Source organism: Metopolophium dirhodum, chromosome 3, assembly GCF_019925205.1.
Source record: "Metopolophium dirhodum isolate CAU chromosome 3, ASM1992520v1, whole genome shotgun sequence".
In the NCBI taxonomy this organism is placed as follows: domain Eukaryota; kingdom Metazoa; phylum Arthropoda; class Insecta; order Hemiptera; family Aphididae; genus Metopolophium; species Metopolophium dirhodum.
The window spans coordinates 30,266,936-30,285,736 of record NC_083562.1 but is presented as its reverse complement, the minus strand read 5'-3'; the positions used below and the strand labels follow the sequence as shown (position 1 = coordinate 30,285,736).

Genomic DNA, 18,801 nt, shown 5'->3' with positions numbered 1-18,801 from the left:
TGTTTACGACAACAGGGTGTGTAAACGATAGACCAGGAAAAAAATGTACTAGATATAAGGTGGCTGGTATAATCTAAATCCCCCTCCTAATTATATCTCTACAAAAGAGGGTCTGGAATGTTATAGTTTGAATTCCTGCAGCCTGAGGGACACCATCTGTAACTCGACGGTTACAATATTGTTACCGCTCACTTTTCTCACTTTTCGCAAGTTTCTTCTGTCATCTACGCAAAGCAAACGGTCCACTGCATTACGGGTTAAATGTCAGTCCCATCAATCGAAGACTAAAACGTGGTCGTCCCCACGATGTCCTAAAGTAGCTTATCTTCAACCTAGTTAATTATTACATTATAATTATGTTAATATCTTTTTTATAAATAGCCAAAAAAAAAATTTTGTCAACTAAGTTTAGATGATTTTGTCAGGAAAACTTTACAAATAAATAAAAAAAAAAAAAAAAACCGCTCACTTTTCAAATACAATACAGTTGTAGGTACAGCGCGTAGCTATATTGCACGACAGCTTTATTATGTTGAGAGTCATTGGCCGTAAGAGTGGGTAAAAACAACGGGTCGCGGTACCAGCGCTCATATTTCGTTTCCGCGACTTTTTTTTTTTTTTTATAGTAGTGCAGTACCAATATTATTCAATTAACATATCCGTGAACATTACGACTGTACGCCTGTTCAGAAAATAATTAATGGAAATCACGACTGCACTCTAGTAGCAATAAAAAGCGTTATACGTTCGTACTTCGTAGCCTTAATTTAATTTTCAGTTCGGTTTTATCACGAATATAACGTCTTGCACAAAGGGCGACAATACGACGATGATAATTTATCAAACAAAATAATAAGTAGGTACAAAACGCATTCGACAATAAAAATACCTAATACCTACATCATGCATTTAGTATCCCAAAATCTAAATGACCAAGGGATCAACCACCCGAAGTATTTTAAGATAAGTTTAGTATTTTCGACATAGCCGCGAGTAAGATTCGTCACGCATTAACACTGCCGCCCCCCCCCCCCCACCAAAAAATAAATAAATAATTTTATGTTTACGGGCTTCACTATATAGTCTTAGTGACTTCCACTTACTTAGTGACCATACTGTCCATACTGTCCACACTATACAGACATCATACAGTAACAGACAACAATAGTTAGGTATATTCAGTGCGAATAGTGCGATTCACCAAGCATGCTCTTTTTTCTTCGATAATGCAGATATTCAAAATCTGATTTTTGGAATTTTTAAATATAATCCATATATGATATATAATATTACGAAGTACCAACTATCAACTATCAATATTACCAGCTATCAAATTATTGTTATTTTATGTATTACTTATTTACTTAATTACTTACTTAAAGAGTAATAGTTAGAACAGTGGTATAGCCAAATGGATTTGGAAAATATGAGGGCTATGGTGATTTGAGTATTTTGAAAGTAGGTACCTAATTAATATTAATTCATCAACATTTTAATTTGTAAACGATATGGTCCAATACAACCTAGATTCAATATAACATATCAATTTTATATTTTAAACATTAAACTACCTACTCGTTATTTAATAAATGAATTGTCATGGTACTATTGAGGAATCTAGGAAAAAAAAGCCCCGTACCAACTAAATACATTATTCTTTTTTATTATGATTTATATAATTAAATATAATCATAATATAATCATTACATTTATCAATGTACCTAACACTTCTTTAATATGATATCTATAACCATAAAATATTTTATTAAAATTAGTAAAAATTATTATATTATTAGGTATGTATCTAATTTAATATTTATTATACTAGACAATACATTTATTTTATTAAAAGGTAACTATAAAAAAAATTACATCTAGTATATGACATTAAACAATAACTAGTTATATCACAGTTAAAAAATCATATAACATAAACCATAAATCAAAATATATATAAAATAAATAGTTCAATAACATATTATATATTATGTATTACTTATTAATTATTATAAAATATACAAGAATAGCTGCAATCTGCATTTTACATTGTCAATAATTGTCATTTGTACATAATTAAAAAAATGTTAAAAGGTAAATAATTGTCATTTGTCATTTGTATATAATTTAAAAAAATTTAAAAATTAAAAATAATTTTAAAAAATGTAACTGTGTACAAATTTAAAATAATTTAGTTGCATTGCTTTCTAATGTTGTAACTAACTGCCATTAGAAAATCTAATATACTTATATCATTATTTTTAATTTGTACACATACATTTTTGAGGTGGTTTTCAATTAATTGTTTTGTACCTAGTTTTGTACTCTGTACTCTGTCTCCTACATTACTCAACGCCAATTTTGCTTGGTCTGCAGCAACTTACATTTTCATTTTAGATTCTGAGCGAAACGATGAATGTATTGATTTTACAATGATGTGTGTTTTATTTTTTATTTATTTTTTATTTTTTTTTATTTTTGTGTCGGTCATCACCTTTTAGGACAGTAAAAGTGCTTGGATTTTCTTCAATAGTAACTTTTCTGATAGGAATTTCCCAGTAGTTTTCACAAGCGACGTGAAAAACAAAAGAAAAATTAAGGAAATACGGGAATTTTTACGCAAAATCTGTTTTCGAGAAAATCGATTTTGGTTTTTGGTGTAACTCTAAAACAAATGACCGTAGGGACATGAAATTTTGACTGAATGTTTATATTAGCATTAACTATACACCATAAAATTTACAAAATATTTTGACTCTTTTTGAGCTGTTTACGGCCATTGTCAGTTTTCAATTATTTTAGTTTTTTTTTTCTATAAATATCAATAAAATGTTATCTGTTGAGTAAAAAAGCTTGAAAATTTAATAGAAGGCACCTAGGTTGTTGTTTCAAAGGCAGATGAAAAAAATTAAAAATCCTTAGTCACAGTTTTTATTTATAAGCATTTAAAGTTCAAATTTTGACAAAATACGGAAAAATCACGAAAAATAGCAAATTATTTTGAGTTGAGAATTCATAAAAATTTTTCTTTTTAAATCTAAGATTTGAAAATGTAATATAAGATTACTCATAAGTTTGTCTAGAAGAAACTTAAATTAAATTTTTATGAGCGTCTGAAATTTATATTTTTACAACATTTGATATTTACTCGATTTCTCATGTAACAATTTTCTTATTTTATTGTAATTAAAAAACGAATGACTGTAGATACTAGAAAATTTCACTGAATGTTTATATTAGCATTTTCTATACACCATAAAATGTTGAAAATATTTTGACTCTTTTTGAGCTGTTTACGGACATTGTCAGTTTTCAATTTTTTTAGTTTTTTTTTCTATAAATATCAATAAATTTTTATTTGTTGGGTAAAAAAGCGTGAAAATTTAATAGAAGGCTCCTGATATATCGTTCTAATAGCAGTTGAAAAATATTAAAAATACATAGGCACAATTTTTTTTTATAAGCATTTAAAGTTCAAATTTTGACAACAATTATCAAATTTATAATTTATTAATTATTTTGTAGTTAAAAATGTATAAAATGTTTAACTTTTATGGCTAAGGATTGAAAATTTAAAACAAGGCTCCACGTAAATAGGTTATATATAAATTACTTTATTCACAATAATATCATCAAATATACTTGGTAAAATCATAGACTGACTGACCGTTTTCGCTCAGAATCGTTTTTCTTATACGATGATGTTATATCATTGAATTCAAATTTAACACCATCCATTACAGTGACCCACTTGTAACCTACTGTACAGCAGAGCGACATCCACTTATCCACCTTTTTCTTATTAAATTCCAAATTGTTGGATGCTTATGAGCACAGAGCTTTGAAAAGCGGTTATTCCAACCCTCTGTATTATTGTTGGTGCGATGTCCATTTTTTAATGTTAACTCATGTACATTCCACATAGACGGTGGAAATATGGGAGGTATTTTACGCAAACGCAAGGACGAAGCAGTTCCTACTCGCCTGAATGTACCATTTACATAATAAAAATCAAAATAAAGCAAAATGTCTTCTGCATGAGGTGGTATATTTTCTTTCAATCACGTCATTCCATCTATCACTTTATCCAGAGGCAGATAAGCTATAAGCTATTGATCATACCACAATACTTTCTAAAGTCTCTATCTTCTTTGTAAATGGTTGCCAAACCAAGTTTTTGTAATTTCCTATGAGTCGACTGACATAAATGATAAAAACACCCATTTATCATAATATGGTTTCCTAAAATATTTTTAGCGGCATTTATTACAGTTAATTCAAAATCCAAGTAACAAATACCTAATTGTTTTAAAAATCAATTTTTATTTTAATAATGTACAAGTGCGTGACTTTTTTAGAGATAAGAATTGAACCCAAAAAAATTGTTCGGTACATTTATTATAGATTTGTTACTCGTGATAAAAATATTAGAGCTCTCATCTCTAAACTTTGTACGTTGACTTTTACAATATTTTTATTTATAAGCAAGATGTGAGTAGGTATGTAAGATATTGAAATTCAAAAATACTCATATATCTTGCTTAAAAATTAAGCGAAATAAATATTTTTAAAAATTGTAATTTACCCTCAACAATTATTTCTGACAGACATCTCGGCTTTGGTGGATTTTTATACCCTCTATGATTTCGTATACTTCTTTTTAAATAATCTTCCCTCGGCAATTCGGCTAATACACTCTCCGGAACATTTAATATTGCACTTGAAAAAATTTGACTAGGTGTGTGTGTCGTTAGTTATTGTGGCTTTTGCCTTCATATTTTTTATAATTTTTACTGCAGAAAGCATATTTTCATTTGCCTCGTGTACGTGATCGTGTTCAATGGATAGTAAAGTTGGACTGTCAATATTTAAATCTGTTTTTAAAATACAGGGACACTTCATTGAACTTGATTTAGTACATCTCCAACGAATCATAGTTTTGCATTCTTTTTGAATGTTGTACAAATATTCACTGTATGGAATTTGAGGTTTTTTATTATTATTACGAATCACTTCCATTTTATATCTGCACTTTTAATTCAAAATAATCAAAACGTTACGACAAGATAATAACTAGATGAACGAAAAATTCGTACTGAAGAGAATATCATACCTACTGTAGATACACCGTACACACTTTTAATTTAAAATGATCACAACAATAACTATATAAACGAAAAAACCACATTTGTAATAATATAATGTTGTAGATACCTAATCTAACCTACTCAGATACCTGCAAGACTAGTTTCCAGATAGAGTCTACAATAAAATAAAACACCTTCATAATTTTTAAGATAAAGTCAAATGTCAATTACTTTTATTACCCTACTATACTTTAATCTTTTATATTTCAAATGTTACTATACATATATATATATATGGTTATAGAATATACCCATGTCCAAAAAAGGTTAGGTTACCTATATACAAATATTAAATTATAAAATGTACACTATAATGAAAATGTGTTACGTGTTTAGTTAGTACGGGGCTTTTTTTTCCTATTAGTGGGGCTTTTTTTTACCGTGTTTTGATATCGGGGCTTTTTTTTCCAGGGCTTTTTTTTTCCGAATACCCTATTGAGACACTAAAACAAGGCATAATATTATCGCCACTTTAATTATTCGTAGATAATGATAACGGTAGTTAGCCAACAATACACATTATTTTCTATAATTACTTTTAACTATAGTAAGACTACAGTTACACCAAAAATCGAATTTTACGTAAAAATTTCAATTTTATCTTTTTGTTTTTCCCGGCACTTTTGGAGACTGTAGGTACCTACTGGGAATTTCGAGCTCCCCAATGCACCAACTAGATTCACTATCCCACCGGAAAAGATGAGAAGCGAAGGCGCGAAGCATTATTTCGACTACTTAGGTATCGTGTACACAGACATAAAAAAAAATTATTACGCAGAGCGTAAATTTGCTAATAGTTTGATAATAGATCCATTCACTCTAATTTTTAAACTAACGAATAACGATGCCAAATGTGTGAACTGCTGATCGAAAACTTGCTATATAAGACGGAGACAATAAAATGTCCGTGTTACGTTTCACGTCCCATTAAATCGTGGTGATGGGGGCAGCGTTCCCGATGTTTCGGACTACGGTAAAATTTAAATGCCCGTCACATCGACCAGAAGCATAGACGTATAATATTATACGTTTATGACCAGAAGTGCCGCCAACTATAGATAACCGTTCTGACTTATCACTAAGATAGTAATATTTGTTATCAAATGAATAACAACATAATATTATTGTATTGTTTGCCGACTTTAATTGAATCATTCGATTAGGTATTTGAAATTTGAACAGAAGTACAGACTACAGACTATAAATTCGTCCAATGTTGTATTCATACATTTTAGTAATAAATTTCCATATATAAGTATATTCTTTTTGGTAAAACATCCAAAGTATAGCCTTGCCACATTATCTTTTTCATTCGTGAGTATTATTTTCTAGTTGTACTGATTATATTTCTTAATAATATGGGATCAGTCTAATTTTTGCTAATCATTACTATTGTATAAGATTTTTGACAAACGCTTCATCTGTTAGAATGGTTGGCATGACCTATGAATAGATATATATTGAAGATGTTGCTGATAGGCTGTTAAAAGAATCGGGGTGTCCTACGTACATACATTCAACCACAGTATGTACATTTCTTGATCGTAGTAATATTAATTATCAAATTTAATTAAATATGTAAATTATAGGCTTACTTCTCAACAAGGAAAGACAAACTTCTAAGCGAATACCAATCACCTTCAGTAGCACTCAGAATCATGTTTGTGAATAAAATTATTTGTCAAACACTTATTTATAATTATAAGAAAACTTTATTTTTAAATTTTATAATTAAAGAGAAAAGTACCGTTGATTGGGATTACTTTGCTCCGATTTTTCAAATTTATAGTGAATAGAAATAGTAGTAGAAGCTTGAAACTAGTTTATTCTAATTTATAATCAAATTGAATGTAACCGGGAATGTAACTATTAAATTCATCTTTGAATGATTATTCAGAGATCACTTTGGAATAAATGCCAAACGTATAAATGTAAATTACCTAAATTAAGAGTAATTAAAAAACATTTTGTGAAAGGAACAAGATTACTGCTAATATTTAAGTCTTAATATTATTAACAAATAAATACAAATAATAGATATTTGTATAGCTTTTTACTATATATTAACATTTAGTGTAAATAGTTTCTGATTGACTTATATGTAAAAATATTCTATAAAATAATTATTCATATAAAAATATCCTAACAATTTAATGCAAGGATTTTCATAAATTACAGCATCCTTAAGACACAAAAAATACATTTGTACATTATTTATGCACTACACCTACCAAATTAAAATTTTACAAAATTTTAGTTCACTATTATGGTGTAGGTACTTATAGTACTAACACACACAATAAATTGTTATTTGAAAACTGTTATTTATTGAAAATTGTTATTTCGTATACCTATTATTATTTACTAAATACCTACAACAAAACTAAAAATATGATTACATACTGAGTGCCTATAATAAATATGTGATATATTTATATAAATATATGAAAATTGAATTTTTATTACGAATACTTATCATTTACACAGACCACAAGAAAAAATAATTAAAAAAATTAAAGGACACATCATTGTATAATGAATACAGTCATCAATCCTCTTAGAATTTAAAATCTAAAATATAACCGATACATTTAAAATTAACATATTAAATCATTATTATTAATTTCGTACTCATCAGTATTCGGAGAAAATGATAGACTTGGAATTTTACAAATCTAGTTGGTATCGTAGTCGGTACTGATGTACTGTAAATTTGATGTATTTACTATACCTTTATGTTAACTCTAAAATCCAGTAATCACATTTTTATTTAATGATTCATAAAATACAATATGCTTTTATAAAAATATTCTTATGTACTTCTGATATCTATTCAGCATCAGACCATCTTAATCAATAATTAAATTAATAAATGAAAATAATAATTTAAATAATACCTATATCATATTATAATTCAAATTCAAAATTATAAACCATTTTGGTTTACTGTCATATCAAATTTCAATGAACAAATTGTTGGAACTCTTTGATATAAAAAGTTGCTTTATATTATATCTGTTGATTCATCATATTAACGTAGTATAATATCTATCATTTATATTCTATGGCAAATCTCAAAGTCGTTACAGAAGACACAGTCGATTAAAAATTCTAAAATATCAATGAGCATAGGACTTACTGCGTTCCGTATAATTTTATTTTTCATAAATCACAATATTTTAAGTTCAGTATTCTGGAGCGTTTCCTCATCGGTGTCGCAGTTCACACTGCACGTCACAAATTCTGCCGAAAGAGTCGATAATTAAAGTAAGTTAGTTTTCATATTATTTTGGGGCTTACATTTACTTTTACTTTTAAAAATAAATATTTAATGTCACAAAAAATGTGCTATCCAAGTGTTGTAGGCAGGGTCATATTTACCATAAGGCAGGTTAGGCAACTGCCTATGGCCTCCGTTATTAGACGACCTCAGATTTTTATGAACATTTTTTATTTTTTTTTAGAGTATTACTTTCATCGTATAAAATAAATATAAGAAACATATAATATTTCAAAAAAAATAAATAATTAATCCTTATTAGTGTAAAATGTAAATGAAAATAAATAAAAGTCTATTTTTAATAGGAAAGAATTGATAACTTAGGTTTACTATCAATAGAAATCAATCTTACATCTTCTTTAAACTTCGATGACATAATAAATAAATTTGCTTTAAAAAAAGCAAGAAAAGCAATTTTATAAAATAGCTTATTAATTATTTCTATTATAAATATAAAAATAAGTTTATCACAGTTAATAAATAATATAAAAAAAGAAATATTTAATTTTGTTTTCAATATCAATAATAAATATATATATATATATTAATTAATAAATAATAGGTACAAAAAATCAGTAGCCTGTAGAGATAAAAATGAATAACATTATAATTATGTTTGTAAAAATGTATAAGTTAATACTAAATTGATATAAATTATTATTTTGTTATATACAACTCGTTTGAGTAGGGGGGGGGGGGCTATAAACGCTACTGTTTCCAAGGGGCCACGTTTTTTATTTTGCGTAAGGCCAGAAAATGCCTAAATCAAGCCATGGTTGTAGGTGCATATTTTAGTTTCGAACTAGAAATGTATAAAATAATCAAGATATAAACGTCGTCGTCGTTTTTCTAGTCCCTGGTCGTAGAATAATTATAATTAATATGTGCATACCTATATAGGGTACTTGAAATATACAATATATAATTTTTGGTTTAATTTATAGAAATATATGTTATAACTGATAATAGTCATAAGTAAAGACCGGATTTATATTCTCTTAAAATATCTTAAAAATTTAAAAAATATGCTAAAATATGCAAAATATACAAAAAAAAAGCAGAAATATGCAAAAATAATCAATAAACATCATTATATTAACTTTAATATGCATTAAAAATTTTTTTTTTTCAATTTTATATTAATAGTGAGTTAATTATTAGGTATTTAAAGTTTCGTATTCTAATGGAATATTATTGCACTTTAGTAAGAGTTGGAAATGATAAAATAAAAAATTGTAAATGTTCAAAAAAAATTTTTCTGGGTACCGTAATATTAAAATTAAAAATAAATACAAATTTTTTCTCACAATTTACGAAATATTCCAAAATATGCTAAATGAGTTAAATATTCTCTAACCCATAAAATATTCTCAAATATGCAAAAAAAACTTTTTTCTATGCATTCAGAATTAAACAAATCATCCTCATTTTTTATTCTCATAAGACTGCATAGACCCAGTAACGATATGTAAAAACATGTAAATCCGGTCTTAGTCATAAGATACAATTTTAATTTATAACTGGTATTTTTTTTTCCTATTACAACGTTATAAGTTATAGGTAACGATTAATACATTTTGTGTAACATACTTAACTTCTATTGTTCACCTAATATCTATATCATAGGGATTAAGGACGTAAAAGTAATGTTCACGGAATGGTCAACTGCTTATCCTGATATGTGCGGTGTGCATACTTATGAATAATATCTACCTATATAAATAGTGTAATACATACACGAATGCGTTACCTATCATGTCCCTGAAAATTCAACAGTTATTATTATATTTATTTATTTTTTACGTATAGGTAGATACATTACAAGACTCTAATTAAAATAAAATTTCTTTATTTGAATAAATAATGATAGTTATTAGTTTATACATTTGATGGACCTTTTAAATACATATGGCAAAAATGACCACCATATGTAGTCAATGTATTTTCCAAAGCTCGGCTATTTTTGCGTAACAAACTACCTTCCTTACAATCATTAGAATCAACAAAAATATTTTTTGCGTCTCTGGCTGCACCCAACAAGCATTTATAAATTGGAACTACAGGTATTTTATTTGCACCGCCTTTTGCTCTAGTTTGACTTCTTGTTGCTCTAGGTTCAAGTCTACTTCTAGTATCTTTTTCATCTCCAAAAGGACTTTTAAGAGTGGTATTTTTAGTGTCTTCATCTGTTTCGCTGTCACTTGTCAGATCAATAATAATTGAATTTTGCTCTGGATCCATTTTTAACTACTGAAACTGGGGTCTTGGATCTTCGAAGCTGATAAATCAGATTTATTGATTTGATTAAATGACCCAAGGGTTGTTATATCATCTACTCGTACTCTATTTAATGATGTTGACTGCAAGTTCTCCTATAAAAATATTCACAATATGTTAATTTTGATCTATATCGAATTAAATAAGAAAATTAAGGCAATTGAAAGCGGTTTAATATTTCATATATTTCTTCCATATTTTTGAAAAAAAATAACAATTTTAAAAAATAATTTTAGATTCTGAGCGAAGCGATGAATGTATTGATTTTACAATGATGTGTGTGTTTTTTTTTTTATATATTTTTTTATTTTTTTTTTTTTTTGTGTCTAACCTTTTAGGACAGAAAAAGTGCTTGGATTTTCTTCAATAGTAACTTTTCTGATAGGAAAGTGAATCTAGTTAGTACTTTGGGGGGTCAAAAGTAAAAATTTCCTAGTAGTTTTCACAAGCGACGTGAAAAACAAAAGAAAAATTAAGGAAAAACGGGAATTTTTACGCAAAATCTGTTTTCGAGAAAATCGATTTTGGTTTTTGGTGTAACTCTGAAACAAATGACCGTAGGGACATGAAATTTTGACTGAATGTTTATATTAGCATTTTCTATACACCATAAAATTTACAAAATATTTTGACTCTTTTTGAGCTGTTTACGGCCATTGTCAGTTTTCAATTTTTTTAGTTTTTTTTTCTATAAATATCAATAAAATTTTATCTGTTGAGTAAAGAAGCTTGAAAATTTAATAGAAGGCTCCTAGGTTATTGTTTCAAAGGCAGATGAAAAAAATTAAAAATCCTTAGTCACAGTTTTTAATTATAAGCATTTAAAGTTCAAATATTGACAAAATACGGAAAAATCACGAAAAATAGCAAATTATTTTGATGAGAATTCATAAAAATTTTTCTTTTTAAATCTAAGATTTGAAAATGTAATATAAGATTACTCATAAGTTTGTCTACCTTTATCAAAAAAAAAATGTCTAGAAGAAACTTAAATTAAATTTTTATGAGCGTCTGAAATTTATATTTTTACAACATTTGATATTTACTCGATTTCTCATGTAACAATTTTCTTATTTTATTGTAATTAAAAAACGAATGACTGTAGATACTTGAAAATTTCACTGAATGTTTATATTAGCATTTTCTATACACCATAAAATGTTGAAAATATTTAGACTCTTTTTGAGCTGTTTACGGACATTGTCAGTTTTCAATTTTTTTAGTTTTTTTTTCTATAAATATCAATAAATTTTATTTGTTGGGTAAAAAAGCATGAAAATTTAATATAAGGCTCCTGTTATATCGTTCTAATAGCAGTCGAAAAATATTAAAAATACATAGGCACAATTTTTTTTTATAAGCATTTAAAGTTCAAATTTTTACAACATTTATCAAATTTATAATTTATTAATTATTTTATTAATTTTATCATTAGGTAATCCTTATCAAAATGTGTCAGATATTAAAAATTAATTCAGATACTTTATAAATTGTATAATATGCTCTAAAGTCTGAATTGTATTTTTATTTTTTGGTTGAGTCGTATATGGGTATATTATGTTTATTGGTTTTTAATTTTTATATTAAATGAACGACCTAATGAACAGTTTGTTTTTTAAAAGAACGTGAACGTGATCGCGTTTGTTTGAAAAAAACATGAACGTGAACGAGTTCATTTTTTTAGTGAACGTTCCAAACACTAGTTAAATGTACAAACTGTATAGGTATGACTCAAACTTTGTTTAATGCCTTATTTAATATTCGGTGTATGATGTTCTAGGTTTATCTTAACTTTTCTGTTGCCCGAAATAAAATGCCCAACTTCCTACTTTGCCCGTAACACATGTACAGGTTAGGTACTATCTATTATAATATATGAATATATTATGTCTTGCACGTGTGTGTTTTTCCGTTAAACGGATGAATTAATATAATGACTCGTAAATGAGTTTAAAGTTTAATCACATTGATATAGATTACAATACACTGGAGCACTAACTCGGCCGTATTCGGCGGCCGCCGGATTTCAATCTATTGAACTCTGATAAGATTAATATTAAACGATTACACTTTTTAATAATTAGCAATATGTTTTTGTAATAAATATCATCGTATCGTGTTTAGTTCGAAATGTTTGTCTTAGCCTGGACTATGGTCATTAAAAATACTTATACAATTTACAACTAACGATATAATTGTATATTATTATTTGTATACCAGCTCCAAGTCACTCATTATGAATAATAGCCAATTTCCGGCGAGACGACTACGTAAAACCCATACGGGGATTTGATCAAATTATTATCCGATTATGACTCATTTATTTTACAATTAGTTATAAATTATAATAAATGTTTTGATAAGTATATCAGCTAATGTCTAATGTTTAAAATTTAAATGTTATTCGATAAAATATTGTTAATAGATTTTTTTTTTTATTGAAGCCCGGCAACTATGACCATTAGCTGTTTGTTTTTGTTTGTTGGGGTAACACGTGTGTGTAGTTTTGGCAGATTTTTAAGTGGGCACTCGCGGGTATCATTGTATCATTGTCACATTTAGATCATTTACTTTACAGAGTGTTATATATTTATATGGGAGCGGTTTTCTCCCGGTGGTCCACGAGAAAATGTCGGTGTTCCGCAGAACATTATTTGAAATTTTATTTTAGTAACATTCCAGCGGGCATTTGTTATGTAAATTAACAAAAATATTATATTATGTAGCTGTGTGTAACTTTTTGAAGTTGGAGTTGCTATACAAATAATACAGAAATATATTGTAAATTGCAATAATTACATGTACCTACCTACCTACCTACCTTATATATTATATTTAAATTCCACATAAATGCAAACATTTTGGTACTAAACTATAAACGTGATACGACCCTTTATCCCAGAAAAATTTTAAGTTAAAAACTAAAAAATATAATCGTTTAATGCTAGTCTTATAAACTTTCAATATGTTGACCTATGGTGGGGGAGGCATTCTAAACAGCTCGTTTTTCATATCATTACGAACATACTAAGTATGATATATAGCAAATAGCAATGATAATTTCGAGAAAGGTTCAATTATAATTCCTAATAATTTAAACAACAAATAGATACATAATATATTAACCAATACAATACATATTAACATTTACCTATATAGTGTATATATTTATATGAAAAATAATGTGAAAAAAATCGAAAAAAAAATGCCAAAAAACTCGGGAGACGGGCGACCGTGCTAAAGCATACGGCACAGACAGTCGCCGCCTGGAAGAGCATCGTCCATTTGCGCCATAAAAATTGAATTCGTTTTGGGTACAGCCCATTTGCGCCAAAATAAAAAGGTATGTTTTTTTGACACCTCAGTTATCCAGGTAGACAATCCGACTTCGTCGGATAGCGGACAATGTGGGACGGATGGGTGGATTTTTTTTAAGATCTATAAATTGAATGAAAGTTTGAAAACAAATTGCAAAAAAAATTATTAACCTCCCTGCCCCCCTCTCCCTTGTACACCACTCAGTTAACCTACGAGAACCGTCAGCAAAAGTGAATCGTTAGTACCGAATGAAAAAAACAATAACATTTGTGTAAGTAGGTAATCATTAAATAACTTATAAGCTAAACAATAATAATAATAATAATAACAATTTATTTTATGCAAAACCAAAATATAGACATATCACATATATGATATATATCACATATCACTAACGTCACACTTACCTATATAGAATTAGTGATGCGCGAACGTCGCCAACGGAACAACAAATTAGATGCACGCTAGTGACATACACACACGTCACGTTACTTACACAGTCGAAACTCGATTGAGAAGACTAGAGAGCGATGGCTAGGGATGGCAATGATATATCGATATATCGAAAATATCGAGACATTTTATATCGATACTTCATTACCGATATATCGTATCGATTCTATCGAGTCTTACGATATTTTAATACGATTAATCGTCGGGAAACTAGTAGATATTAATATATTATTATACAATAACTACTAAAAAATACAATTATAAATTATTTGGGAATTTGGATTAATAGCTTTGTGCCTATGTTTAATATTTACACATAGCACCACATTCCTCCTTGATTACATTCAAAGTATATATTACGATATATCGATGGTCAGCGATTTTTTGCCATCCCTAGCGATGGCCCATGGCACACGCTCATACGACACTACAGCTTACAGGTGGCGCTGTACTGTGGTGAGGAATTGTACTCAAGGTCATTTCGACTATATATTTACACGTTCTTCTTCTTCTTCTTCTTTATCTGACACTAGAGTTTTCACCGCCATCACTAAATCCCTCCATTTGTCTGTCCTGGGCTAGTTCTCTCCAATCTTGAACTCCCCTTCTGTTCAGGTCCCTCTAACCATCTTATTCTTGGTCGTCCTCGAGGTCTTTCTCCCGTAGGCTTTCACTCCAGGACTACTCTGTTTATATCGTTCTCACTACGCCGCCAGATGAAACTTATTACTGATGCCATTTCCATTTCTTCCCGCAGTTCTTTGTAATACTTTCTCCTCCATGTTCCTTTTTCATTATCATACACATATTACCCTCCATATTTTGTTCTCAAAAGTTTTCTTTCCATATTGCTTGTGGTAGTTAATGCCTCGCACCCATATGTGAGTGTGGGTCTTATTATTGCTGTGTACAGCCTTGCTTTAGTTTTTTTGGAAAATACTTTTGACTTTAAGAACTTATTTAAAGCGAAAGCGGCTTTTTCTGTTTTTATTATCCTTACACCTATTTCCCTAGCCCAGTCATTTTTTTTACTCGGTACTGCACTTAGGTACCGAAATTCATTAACTTTTTCGAAAGCTAGGGATCCCGTATCAGTGTTCCATTATTTTTGTTTTATCCATATTAATGTTTAGACCTATTTTACTGGCTACTTGTTCGAACACAGCTGCTATTTCCGTTACATTTTACATGTTAAAACTACAATATATAATTCTAGCGGAGTAATTAACGACTATAATAATTATTCAGTGCCAATACGTATTGTGCGGCACGGCGGCCCGCGGGTTTCCAGCTACCTGCAACCTATCCTTTTTGTTCGTCGTCGTCGTCGTGTAGATAAGAATAATGATTCCGAGAATAAAATTGTTCCGAGAAGTTAATCCATAAAAATAATCTCATGCATCGCGCGTACACCAATATACTCCTATCTATATCTATACTACTATATAAAATGAAGTCGGTTTTTTTTGTTCAGGATAAACTCCGAAACTACAGTACCGATTTGGTTGATTCTTTTTTTGTTGTGTTCGAAATTGTCAGGACAAGGTTCTTATGAAAGAAAATTTTAGGAAAATCCACTAGAAAAGTAGAAAATAGGGATGTCAAAAATACAACAGTGGCGCCATTTATCCAGAAAAAAATAACCTAAATAATAAAAAATTTAGTTTATTGTTGCAGATTAAAATAATAATATTGTACTATATTATATTGGTTGCTATTGGTTAATCCGTCATTTTTGTTGATTTGTATTATATATATATATATATAGGTATATATAAATGAATGTTTGTGTGTAGATTAGACCTCTAGGAAGAAGAAAGATTAATTTAAAAAGGGTTAAATTTTGTTTTTTTTTATATATCGGATTTTAATACGGTTAGGTTAGGTTAGGATTTTGTATTAATTGATTATATTAATCCACCGTAGGTGGAATTAAGTAAAAACGACAAATCCTTATAACTTTGGTACTTAAGAGTTAAGTCATACATTTACGTACAAACAGCACGGACCCCTTGATCTACCGCAGGCCTACCTGATAATCTACTGCTGTAAATTAGAATTTTTATTCCAGGCAACAGAAAAGTTAAGATAAATGTTGAACACCATACACCGAATATTAAATAACGGATTGAACAAAGTTTGAGTCATATAGAGTTGGTGCATTTAACTGGCAACGTATTGCACGGGATCAGCTATTTTAGATAAAAATATATTTATCATTAATACCGCTAGAAACATTTCAATGCGTTTTCATTAACCATTTTTTAATTTACTTGCCGATAACATTAAACGATAAAATTTGGATAAAAAATTGAACAAATCATCCTCCGGAGGCAAAATAAACAACCAATCACGGGCGAAGCTGTGACAGGTCGGCTAGTATTATATATATCACAATATTATAATTTATTTTAGTGTTTTCTGTATCTGCAGTCATTGCAGTCGCTTCACGACGATAATATATAGTTTTATAGTATTAGGTAGTAATTACCGCTATCGATAAAATATAATAATATGATATAATATTATGTATGATGAACATACATTCATATATTTATATATAATATACATAATGCTCGCATATCGGGGTTATCCGAGCACCGATGAACTCCAGTATCCGGCAGTAACAAAGGTAATTTATATTATATTATGGTGAATTTATATATTATTTTGAACCACCGAAAATAAAATATCGTATAGTTGAACAATACCTACCAATAGTAAGCTGGTTTACTGTTGAATGTAGACGCAGATGTTTATTTCTCCACTGTGACGCCACCGTGTGCGTGTATTTGTATACTTAAATATTTCATTTGACTGCCTTGGGTATACTCCCCGGGGTTCTCGCCATTATCGGTCGCACACACGTTGTATATTGTTATGTCGAAAGTCTTGTTCCAGGAGTGCCATGAAACTGAAGAAAAAAAACCGAGAAAACGATGTACAATATAACAATGTTATATTATATATAATCTTCCACATAAAAGAAACCTACTCCCAACAATATATTATTCTAAGTAAGAGGGTGTGCAGACGGGAACCGGTTTAATCGTTTAGGATACCAAGATTTCCAGTATAAGAAATAACAGTAATAACAATTTATTGCCTACCCTTGTCATCCCCAATGGCCGCCGCCTGTATCGACGCCGATCGTATCGACGTAGTAGGTAAAACGACCTTCATTATTTTACAGTCCCAGAAAAATACCATCTACTAACAAAAATAGGCCTATAGAAGGTTAAATAGGACGTTTATTAAAATGCATTTTATATCTGTCTTAGAATAAATAATTGTAGATGTTATCATATGATATACGAGTTGTCAATTTATGTCTTCAAATGAGGTATATAAGGGTCAAAATTTAAAAATGCTTTATGACATAAATGGGCTCGATGAGTAAACTCTGATATTACAGTTTATTATTTATCATATAAGTAACATATTATTACGTACGTATTTTTTATACTAGTAGTTTAGTACGTGGGACACTACCATCCGATTTATCTTAAAAAAAAATATATATACACTCCCCTCAATAAAAACTCCTGTCTACGTCACTGAACAACAGTGCCCTTCAGCCTCTCCTACCACTATAGTGCTACCCTCTTCAGCCAAACGAATAGAAAGCATATTGAAACATCGTGTGTATAGCCGTAGATTGGCGGTACAATAAAACGTGTTTCAAGGCCGAACGGCAACAAGGACACGGCTGTGTGGTTGTTACGTGTTATCTTTATTTTAATATATAAAGGAAAGTGTACTTTACCAATAATCAACGCAGAGCCGAACCTATTTGAGTTATCGACTTGAAATTTAGAGATCTAGGATAGATTTTTGTAATAATTTCATCGGGCACTGAGAAAGGATTTATCAACATTTTGATTTTAAAGGGTTGAATTGGTCATATGAAATCATACTGTTCACATACACCTCGGTGTGTCAAATGCGGAGAAGAACACCTCTCCGACAAGTGTTCCAAAGATATCAGTCTCCCAGCTAAATGCGCTCTCTGCGCAGGAGCTCATACCTCATCTTACAAAGGATGCCCAGTCTTCAAAAAGCTCACCACCGCTTCTCAAAAACAAAAAGTAGGACGACGTTTACCTACTTTTTCCAGACCAACCAACCGCATGCAGTCTGAGAACCCCTGCAGTTCCAACAAAATGCGTACCTACGCCGATGCCACAGCTAATCAACAAACACCAGTCGAAGCACCTATTTTTAACAAAATCATTAGTGATATCTCAAATATTTTATTCCCATTAATTAAGTCATTAACAACTATTTTAAATAATTTAAATTCAATTTTACCTTCCCCCTAATCGTCTT

General features: G+C 29.4%; 1 long non-coding RNA gene and 2 pseudogenes across 1 annotated transcript; 1 reads left to right on the top strand and 2 right to left on the bottom strand.

Annotated features, from left to right (window-relative positions):
* Positions 1-2,188: 2,188 nt before the first annotated feature.
* LOC132940622 (uncharacterized) lies at positions 2,189-4,529 on the bottom strand (annotated as a pseudogene).
* Positions 4,530-4,538: 9 nt separating this feature from the next.
* Positions 4,539-5,069, bottom strand: LOC132940621 (uncharacterized; annotated as a pseudogene).
* Positions 5,070-6,285: 1,216 nt separating this feature from the next.
* Positions 6,286-7,894, top strand: LOC132941340 (uncharacterized). Its single transcript, XR_009664151.1, has 3 exons — positions 6,286-6,458; positions 6,573-6,669; positions 6,734-7,894. It is a non-coding gene; the product is annotated as an uncharacterized LOC132941340 (long non-coding RNA).
* The last annotated feature ends 10,907 nt before the right edge of the window (positions 7,895-18,801 follow it).